The sequence below is a fragment of the Lactuca virosa genome, chromosome 5 (genome assembly GCF_052849685.1).
Source record: "Lactuca virosa cultivar CGN04683 chromosome 5, Lactuca_virosa_CGN04683_v6, whole genome shotgun sequence".
Lineage (NCBI taxonomy): Eukaryota > Viridiplantae > Streptophyta > Magnoliopsida > Asterales > Asteraceae > Lactuca > Lactuca virosa.
In genome coordinates, this window is record NC_136430.1 from 306773409 (window position 1) to 306782222 (window position 8814).

Here is an 8814-nt window from a genome sequence, read left to right on the forward strand (position 1 = left end):
TCTGGTTCTGTTGGAAGATTGAGAAGTTCTACTTCTCTCTGTTGTTCTTCCTCTGGCATTCAAACCTTCGGCTTTAGCATCACTTGAACCACCACCAGTAATATGCTTCATCTTCTCTTTTGAATCCAAAGCTGTATAGACTTCATCTAAAACTAGAGTGTCACGGCTATAGATAATAGTATCACGAAAATGGCTATAGGATTCTGGCAACGACGATAGTAAGAATAGAGCCAAGTCTTCATCTTCATACTGAACATCCATATTCTCTAAGTTATTTACTAACTCTTTAAATGTAGATATATGTTCAGTTAAAGAGCCTCCTTCAATCATCTTGAGATTGAACAACCGTTGCTTCAAATGCAACTTGTTTGGTAAGCTCTTGGTCATCAACAGTTGTTCCAACTTTAGCCATAAAGAAGCCGCTGACGTTTCTTTTAGAATATCTTGCAAAACATCGTTTGACAAGTGCAAACGAATTTGGGATAAAGCCTTCAGATCTTTCATCTCCTTTTCTTCTTCGGTCCATGTATCGGGCATCTTATTGAAACCCAAGAGCGCCTTGTGTAAATCCATCTGAATGAGAATGTCTCTCATCTTTACTTGCCACAACGGAAATCGGGTGTTACGATCCAGTAGTGGAATATCGTATTTTACCGAAGACATGATTAAGTACTTGATAAAATGATCCCAACGAGCTAATATCACAACCTGGATGCTCTGATACCAATTGTTGTAAAATACGACGGATCCAAATTGACTTAAATAATATTAGCTCAATGCGGAATGGGATAAAAAATTATCAAAGCGTAATAATCACAACGTAATACGAATAAAATAAATAGAATAGAGACACAGGAATTTACGTGGAAACCCAAATCGGGAAAAAACCACGGGCGGAGGAAGCCGAGAAACAATTCACTATAATTTGAAGTGTTTACAGGGATTATGAAAGAGATTACAAATAGAATGGGAGAGCTAAAATACACGGTGGTGTATCAGTATATATATGTAATACTTTTCTATATATACTTGGATAATTATTTTCTTATCTTTCTGGCTCATGGCTCAGGCTATTTATAGCCAAAAGCAATATCATATGAAAGGAAAGAAGAAAAGCCGTCCAAATTGTAGGCGGACAATTATTTTAGGCGCCTTACTTTGACCACATATATACACCGTCCAATTCTTCATTCAATTCACATATATATTACTATTCATAGTTGAATAGTAAATGATAAGTTACTGAAATAACCCCTGAACTATTTGCCACTTGCTAATTTTGGAGGCAACTTTTCCACATTTCTCCTTTTCATCCTATCCACTATCCATCTTGCATCTTTAAGTGCTGCAATTTCACAAATTTAAGGCCATATTTTAAAACATGTGTTACACATTCTTAAATATAAAATAAAGAGAGAATCAAGGGCCTTAAAAGGCAAGCAAAGTTTAAAAAAAAAAATGAAGTATAGAGTATACCTCATTTTTTATTCACTTCCATATGTTTATAAGATCAAGAAATATAAACATACCCTTTACTCACCCTTTACCTGAATTCATCTGCAAGCCACCAGTCTTCATTCTGGATCTAGAGATCAATCGGTGACCAGCTGCATTAAGACATCAAAAAAATGTTTCCTTTTAATTTGATGAGAGTTTAATAGGTTAAGCAAATAAAATAGGAAGACGTACTGTATTGAATTCTTCCGGTACTTGCTTTTACAAAACAGGCCTAAAAGTGGAACTTCTTCTTAACATCTTTTCAAAAAAATCGATATCCCATTACTTGCTTTTACAAAACAGGCCTAAAAAAGGCAAAAATCATATTAAAAAAAATGTTAACTTGCATTATCAAACCTAGAAACATATATTATGGCATTCCAGCAAAAGAAATATTAACATATTTTAGTTCATTTGTATATTATAGCATCCAACTCTTATTTCTATGAATTACAACTTGGTTTTTCCTACTTTTTCTACATTAACTTTGAATCACTTATAGCAACAAACTCTAAAAAGTTTGCCTTTTTTGTAAAGGGTTAATGAAGAAAAACAATCACTTCGTTACTTGTAACACCTCGTGTTTGTTATTTTTGCTGAATCTGTTTAAGGGTTGGAATAAAATGGGTTAAATAACTTGAATTACATAAATTAAGGTTTACGGAAACAAAGAATGCTCAAGGTTTGAACAGCAGAGTTTGGAGTTTGGGACATCTAAGCATGAAAAGAAAAACGATCAGTTACTGAATTGGATTACATGGAAAGAGAACGATTATAAGGACATTGTACCTTTAAGAAGCTTCTATGCTGCTCTCTGTGAGAAATGGTAAACAGCAAATAGTTCCAAAACCCGTATAGTGGTAATAACATTAATCTGAGATAAATAAATATATCTAAGATAGATTGTTTCTAAATCTAAGTAGCGAGTGTTATATTAAAATCACCTTCATACTTACCTGACGATGGGTCCGTTGTACTGATTTTTTGAAGGGCACAACCAAGGCTTCATTCATGACGCTCATCCGAAGAACACGATAAGAAATGATCATCATCTTCAACATTAGGCACCAAAAGAGGGAAAGAAAAGAGTAAAAAAATCGTAAATGATGTTAGCATAAATGATCTGACCTGAAAAGCGGACCATGATGGTTTTAGCTCCGTCTAATAATCCTTGGTTCTGTAGTTCAAAGTATCGTATGGAAGGATAGTTTCAGATGCTGAAGATTCATTTCATCAATGTTAGTCTTCATGAAATCTTTGGGGGCACAACCGATTTAACCTAAATCACACTTAAAAAAATTGACTTCCAATTTAAGTGTATCGTATGTAGAAAAATTGAAATCATTGGAGGACCTCCCCACATACCTGATGCGTTGCTTCCCCACCTGACTCGAACTCATATGCCGAATGAGTTGGACGGACTGAGTTGTTGTCGTCGAAAGAAATTGGAGGATCTGTGGAAGACGCAACATCGAGGAAAATGGAGTTTGGAAGATAGATAGCATTAGAAACAATCAAATGATACCTATAGGGTGCAATTAGGGGAAGCAGCAGGAACAGGAAGCGAGTTTCCAGAAGAACAGAGAGGCCATCCAAACGCCTACATTTCCGCCGGCCACCAACAGAGACACCAGAGGAAGACGAAGCACCGGGGTCAGCCGTCCGCTTAAGCGGAACAGCCATGACATAATAAACGCACCACACAGCGGCAACAAAGGAACCAAAAAACGACAGCAGAAGAAAGAAAAGAAGAATAGCAAAGGAAAATTACCTGGCAGAAACAGAAGGAGACGATGAACGCAAAAGGAAGCCAAAAGAAAAAGATAGAAAGAACCCCAAGCAAAAAGTAAGAGCGCAGGAAGAACACACGTGGGCTGCATCCAGATTTGCCACGAAAAAGGAACCCAATAAAAAAAACATTATATACATTTATCTTATAACAGGGTAATTACCCATGTAAGAAAGAATTAGAAAGAAAGTAATGAACTCCCTCGGGACCTACACAGAATGTAAGTTAAGTACGAAAATAGAGAAATACTAGCGATGTTTACTGTTATTTTTCTTCACAACTTTAATATATATATATATATATATATATATATATATATATATATATATATATATAATAAAGAATTTGAATATTTAGAATAATTTTTATAAAGTAAAAAAACTTTGTAGGTAGTTTGTACAACAAATTCATCCTGTTGAAAGTAAAAGAACTTCAAGTTCAAAAACCCTTCAAATTTCTTCACCATAACCCCACAAAATGACATTTCGTGGGTAGTTTGTACACGAATTGTTCCACCCACCACTACCCCTTTTGACCTCAACCTCTTGGGTGCCGTAATCTTTTCAATTTCATAAATCTCGAAAGAATTTCCCCATTTCTGTACAGGTTTTTGTTCAATTCCAATTATTTTGTGAAAAAAATCGTTCATTTCTTCTATTTCTTTTCAGTTTCGTCCCTTATGCTTAAACCCAATTCGATTTAAGAAGAAAAGAAAGAAAGAGAGCATAAGGGTCTTGTCCATGGTGTCGATTCCTACAGGTCCGAGCTCGGGATCAAGTTTGAGTTCTGGTTTTCAGTCCCTTTTCGGGGATACGAATTTCACCAAAGTGTTCGTTGGTGGGCTTGCTTGGGAGACTCGAGCAATTTGGAGAGATTCTTGAAGTTGTTATGATCATTGATAAAAACACCGGCCGATCCAATGGTGTTTTCATGGAGGGTTTGAGGACGAATTGTAATTTAGCTTCACTTGGACTCCCCTTCTTCCTGTTTGCTGCCTCTGTTTGTGTTTCTTTTTCCCTTTCCAGATCGATGGATGTAAGGAAAGAGGATAAGGGTGGTTGGTGTTGGTTCAGGGGTAATGGTGGAATGAATTTCAATCAGATTCGGTCAGCAAGTTTTTTTGGTATGACCGAGTCAGACATTGTTGACCCAGTCAGATGCAAAACTTAGACATTTCAAACATATAGATCTGACAGATTCAGACATTTATGTCTGACCGGACTTAGTCAGATCCAAATCAAACAGGGTCGTAGCCTTAAAATGTGCGATATGCATCCCTTTTGCACGTCGTGCACCCGAAATTTGGCTATAAATACCTCATATGTGCTCCTTTCATTCCATACACATCTCCACAACTTCCTCTCTTGATTTCCTTCAACTTTTAGCCCGTTGTCCCTTAGTTTTAGCCTGCGGCGAAGCCATGCTATCCTTGAAGTAGTAATAGATAGCAAGTAGAAGCTCTGCTAGTGTAATTTTCGGACATTTGTCCAAGAAATCTTTGTAAGTTACGCTACACTCGTATCGCTTTCATTATAACTTATATTTATAGTCATAGTCGTTATTATGAACCTATAAATAAGATTGTCAGTAATTTCAATGTCACATTACTGATTGATCTACTTATGGGGATGATATCTAGGCTGGATTTAGTGAGGTGTTTAAAGTGAGATTTACAAACAATATACTTTGTATACCAAACGGACCCTATATCCAATATGATCCTACTTGATTATCCCTTATCAACTATAGATTAGTAGACTTTGGAATTAATGATGGATCTAGGATATCTTTATTCATAAAAAAATATTAGCCTAAGACTTAGTCTTAACTAAACCTGGGTCACGTCAAAGGAAAAACCAAGTGCTAAAGCGTAGCGCTATCCGAGTTTCGAGTCATCACTTTATCAAGTGAGTACATAGTTACTTTCATCTTATACATAGATATGAATTATCTAGATAATTATTTGCTTTATGTGCTTATTATCTTTGCCGAAAATGTAACACACCAAATTCAGAATACCTAGAAAAGAAAGGATAAACCCTCAAGTCAAGAAGTCTACTCGTCGAGTCCAGAGGGATGGCTCTACAAGTAGAAGCGAGAAGTTTGTCGTGGGATAAGTGACCTACTCGGCGAGTTGGTCAGGGTTTGGGAAACCCTAAATTCAGGCTTATGTACCCTATTTAATCATCTTATTCTCCTCCCATCAGCCTCATTCTCAGCCCCTAGATACAAAACCCTAGATCTCGAAACCCTAGTGCATCCTTGAGCTTGTGAGCTTGTTTTTGAGGGTTTGGTGTGTTCTTGAAGACTAGAAGAAGAAGAAGAAGAAGGACTTTGAAGGTTCGGAGAGAAGATTGTAGATCCAGCAACACCATCTTATTTCCACCATTTTCTGGTAATCAAGTCTTCAACTTGGCTTATGGTTTCCTAGATCTCTTTATGTCCATTTTATGAAGGTTTTGGTCCATGAAGTATGATCTATGGGATTTAGACGTCCCAAGTAAAGATCCTTTCAGATCTGGAGTCCCTAAGGGTGGTTAAGGCATAACGGTGCAAGCTTTATGCCATTAGAAACCCCCATGCAAGCTTTAAGGTGTTGTTATGGCCTTTTGAACCAAAAAGGGCCATGCATGGATGAAAAGACGAAGGCTTTACGTGTTTGTTGGGTGTCTAGGGTCTAGATCTTGGTTCTCATGTTGTGGATTGGAGTAATAAGGGTTTTGGACAAAGATTCATGCCTTAAGGAGCTAGGTTTTTGAGCTAAACCCATTAAGAAGGACTAGGAGTGGGTAAAGTTGGAAACTTTAACCTTAAGAGATCATTTCCAGCATGTAGATGAAGTTTGGGACTTAGATCTGAAGTATAGGGGCTTAATCCATTAAGATGGTCCAACAGACTGAGGGACTCGATGAGTCCAGGAAGGGACTCGACGTGTCAAAGTGAGTTGTCCCGTTTTCTGTTCATGCTAGAACTCGGCGAGTCTAAGGACTGAATCGACGAGTTGATATGATAAATCGCGACCATGAGTAGCCAGGGAACTCGGCGAGTTAGGGGTCGACTCGACAAGTTGGATCGCGATTTGAGGATTCTGATGTATAGGACTCGACGAGTTGCAGGAGCAACTCGGCGAGTTGAGTCAACTCGGAGCGTTGACTTTGACTGTTGACTTTGATTTTGACTGTTGACTGTTGACTTTGACCTAGTTTGACTTTTGAGGACATTTTGGGATTAAGTGTCATTTTGTTACTGATAGCTCGGGGAGCTGAAGGAGCAGCAGTTCGGGGAATTGACAGTTAGCAGCCAGAGGAGTATCAGCAGGACTTCGACAGTGTGAGGTGAGTCTCCTCATTGTGTGCATGGGTCTACGGCCACAATGTCGGCCCATTATGTTTGTGTATAGTAGGAAGACACGGGGGTTAGCCCTAGGCATTTTTATGATATACGTTCCGGATTACGATCCTATGTCGGGCGAGGCCCAAGGTATGTTAGTATTCTAGAGGTCCTTGTGATTCTTGCATGTGTCAGTAGTATGTTTCCGGACTAGGGTCCGATATCGGGGTAAGCCCAAGGAGTGTTGTATGTTGCATAGTAGATTATACTTGTTGTCTTTGTGATACTTGTATGTGCCTGGTAGGGAGGTGAGTGTGGGCGAGGTCTCGTATCTCATCACTAGCTGAGTACGGACGGGGTTCTGTATCTCATTATTAGCAGAGCAGGGGCGGGGCCTGGGATAGGAGAGAAGTGAGTGTGGGCGGGGGCCCGTATCTCACCATTAGCAGGAGCGTGGACGGGGTTCCATGACTCTTCAGTAGCCGGACAGGGGCGGGGCCCAAGATAGGCGAAGCCTTAGAACATGAATTCAGTAGTGTATGGTTGCTTTATGTGCTAGTATGTTTATGTGATTGTATGTGTATAACGGACGGGGCCCGGAGACAGGCGAGGCCTAAGAGAAACAAATATGTATACCAAGCGGGGCTCGCTGCCAGGCGGGGCCTGATGTCGGGCGGGGCCCGATGCCAGAGCGAGTCCGATGCCGGGCAAGTGCCAATGCAGTGGGCGGGGGCCCAATATGTGGTTATGTGTATGGTATGTGGTAGGTTGGGGAACTCACTAATCTTCGTGCTTACAGTTTTTAGTTTTGGTTTCAGGTACTTCCGGTAGTGGAGGGAAGAGCTCGGGATGACTGCATCGCATACACCATGATGTTTAGCCTGGGATGTTTTACTCTGATTTTTGATATGGAACTCTGATGACAATTGAAATTTTTGATAACTTATGGTTTTATTAATTAATTAAAATGAAATTTTTGGTCTTAATTTTTGGGATGTTACAAGTTGGTATCAGAGCCTTGGTTTGAGGGATTCGGGCACACTCTCGGTGTGTGTCTGGACTCAAACTGAGGACGTGGTATGAAATTTTTTCAAAAGAAAATCATTTTTATAATGATCTTTGAGAATAAGAAAAGAATTTTGACAAGAGAAAAGAACTTTGAAAAGAGAAAAGGGTATGGTGCATGCAATCAGCCGAAATCAAGTAAGTTCTCCCAAATTACCCATACATGTTTGTTTAGATATGATATGCTTATGAGAACTGCATGCTAGATTAGGGCTAAGGATCTAGGAAGGATGCCTTATGTGCCTGTTATGTGTATGAGCTTTATAAGTTGCATGCTAGTACAGATTCCTGATATGTGGATATAATTGCTTGATTATGTTTATGGTTAGATTTTCCGTTGGTCTGAATGCTGCTTGCTTTGTGCTTTGTGGAACTTTGAGTGATGGGAGTTAGCTACTAGGTGAATACGTTAAGTCACATGTGGATCAGGGTTGGATAATCTCAGAGTGCTTGATTTGACCCTATTGCGCAGCTCTCGTTTGAGTCTAACCGTTGTAGGGATGAGTCCTTTACTCGAAGGATTATCCGAGCCTCGTTACATATGATGGTATTCACGTAGTGGTTAATTGGCATTATGAAGAGTCCTTCAGCAGCTGAGGACTGGGCTGGGTTATAGATTACCCTAGGGCAAGCCTAGGATGAGATTAGTGCTGGGAGAAATGGTAGTAGTGCAAGGGATTTGGTGGAGTCAAGGCAATCTTTGAGGAAAGTACGGATAGATGTGGAAGGTAGTAGGGGCCCATACTACTGAAAGCAGAGGATATGTACTCGAATCAAAGATGGCTGAGATAAAACCAGGGAACTTTTAGTGCGTATGTGATCCCTCTGTAGTGATGAGTATTCTGATGGTTATTATGATATGTTGCAGAATGGTGACGCTACGGGGTAGACTAGTTGGCGATTCAGGCGCTGGTGAGGGATCAGGCTCGGGCTCAGGAGCCGAGCAACTCGGGGAGCAGGTGAGAGTTTATTTCAGCAGAGATTATGCGCAATATTCTAGACCAGACTCTTGTGATCTTTGGTTCGGTCAAGGAGGGTATTTTAGAGCTTCTGGATGAGAAGCTGAGAGTTTTCCGTACTGAGATGATGGCCATGATGGGGATACCCTGATATTCCGATAGTTCAGAGCTTGT

The 8814-nt window shown here is 39.6% G+C and overlaps 1 long non-coding RNA gene across 6 annotated transcripts; it reads right to left on the reverse strand.

Moving 5' to 3' along the window:
- Nucleotides 1-879: 879 nt before the first annotated feature.
- On the reverse strand, nucleotides 880-3378 carry LOC145111566 (uncharacterized). 6 transcript variants are annotated; one of them, XR_013710314.1, is made up of 8 exons: nucleotides 3269-3378; nucleotides 3023-3097; nucleotides 2863-2951; nucleotides 2454-2776; nucleotides 2287-2371; nucleotides 1690-1802; nucleotides 1548-1607; nucleotides 880-1345 (listed from the first exon to the last, which is right to left on the reverse strand). It is a non-coding gene; the product is annotated as an uncharacterized LOC145111566 (long non-coding RNA). The 6 variants fall into 6 exon arrangements; XR_013710316.1 differs by having other exon boundaries at nucleotides 1541-1607; nucleotides 3023-3375; XR_013710315.1 differs by having other exon boundaries at nucleotides 2454-2786; nucleotides 3023-3375.
- Nucleotides 3379-8814: the final 5436 nt, after the last annotated feature.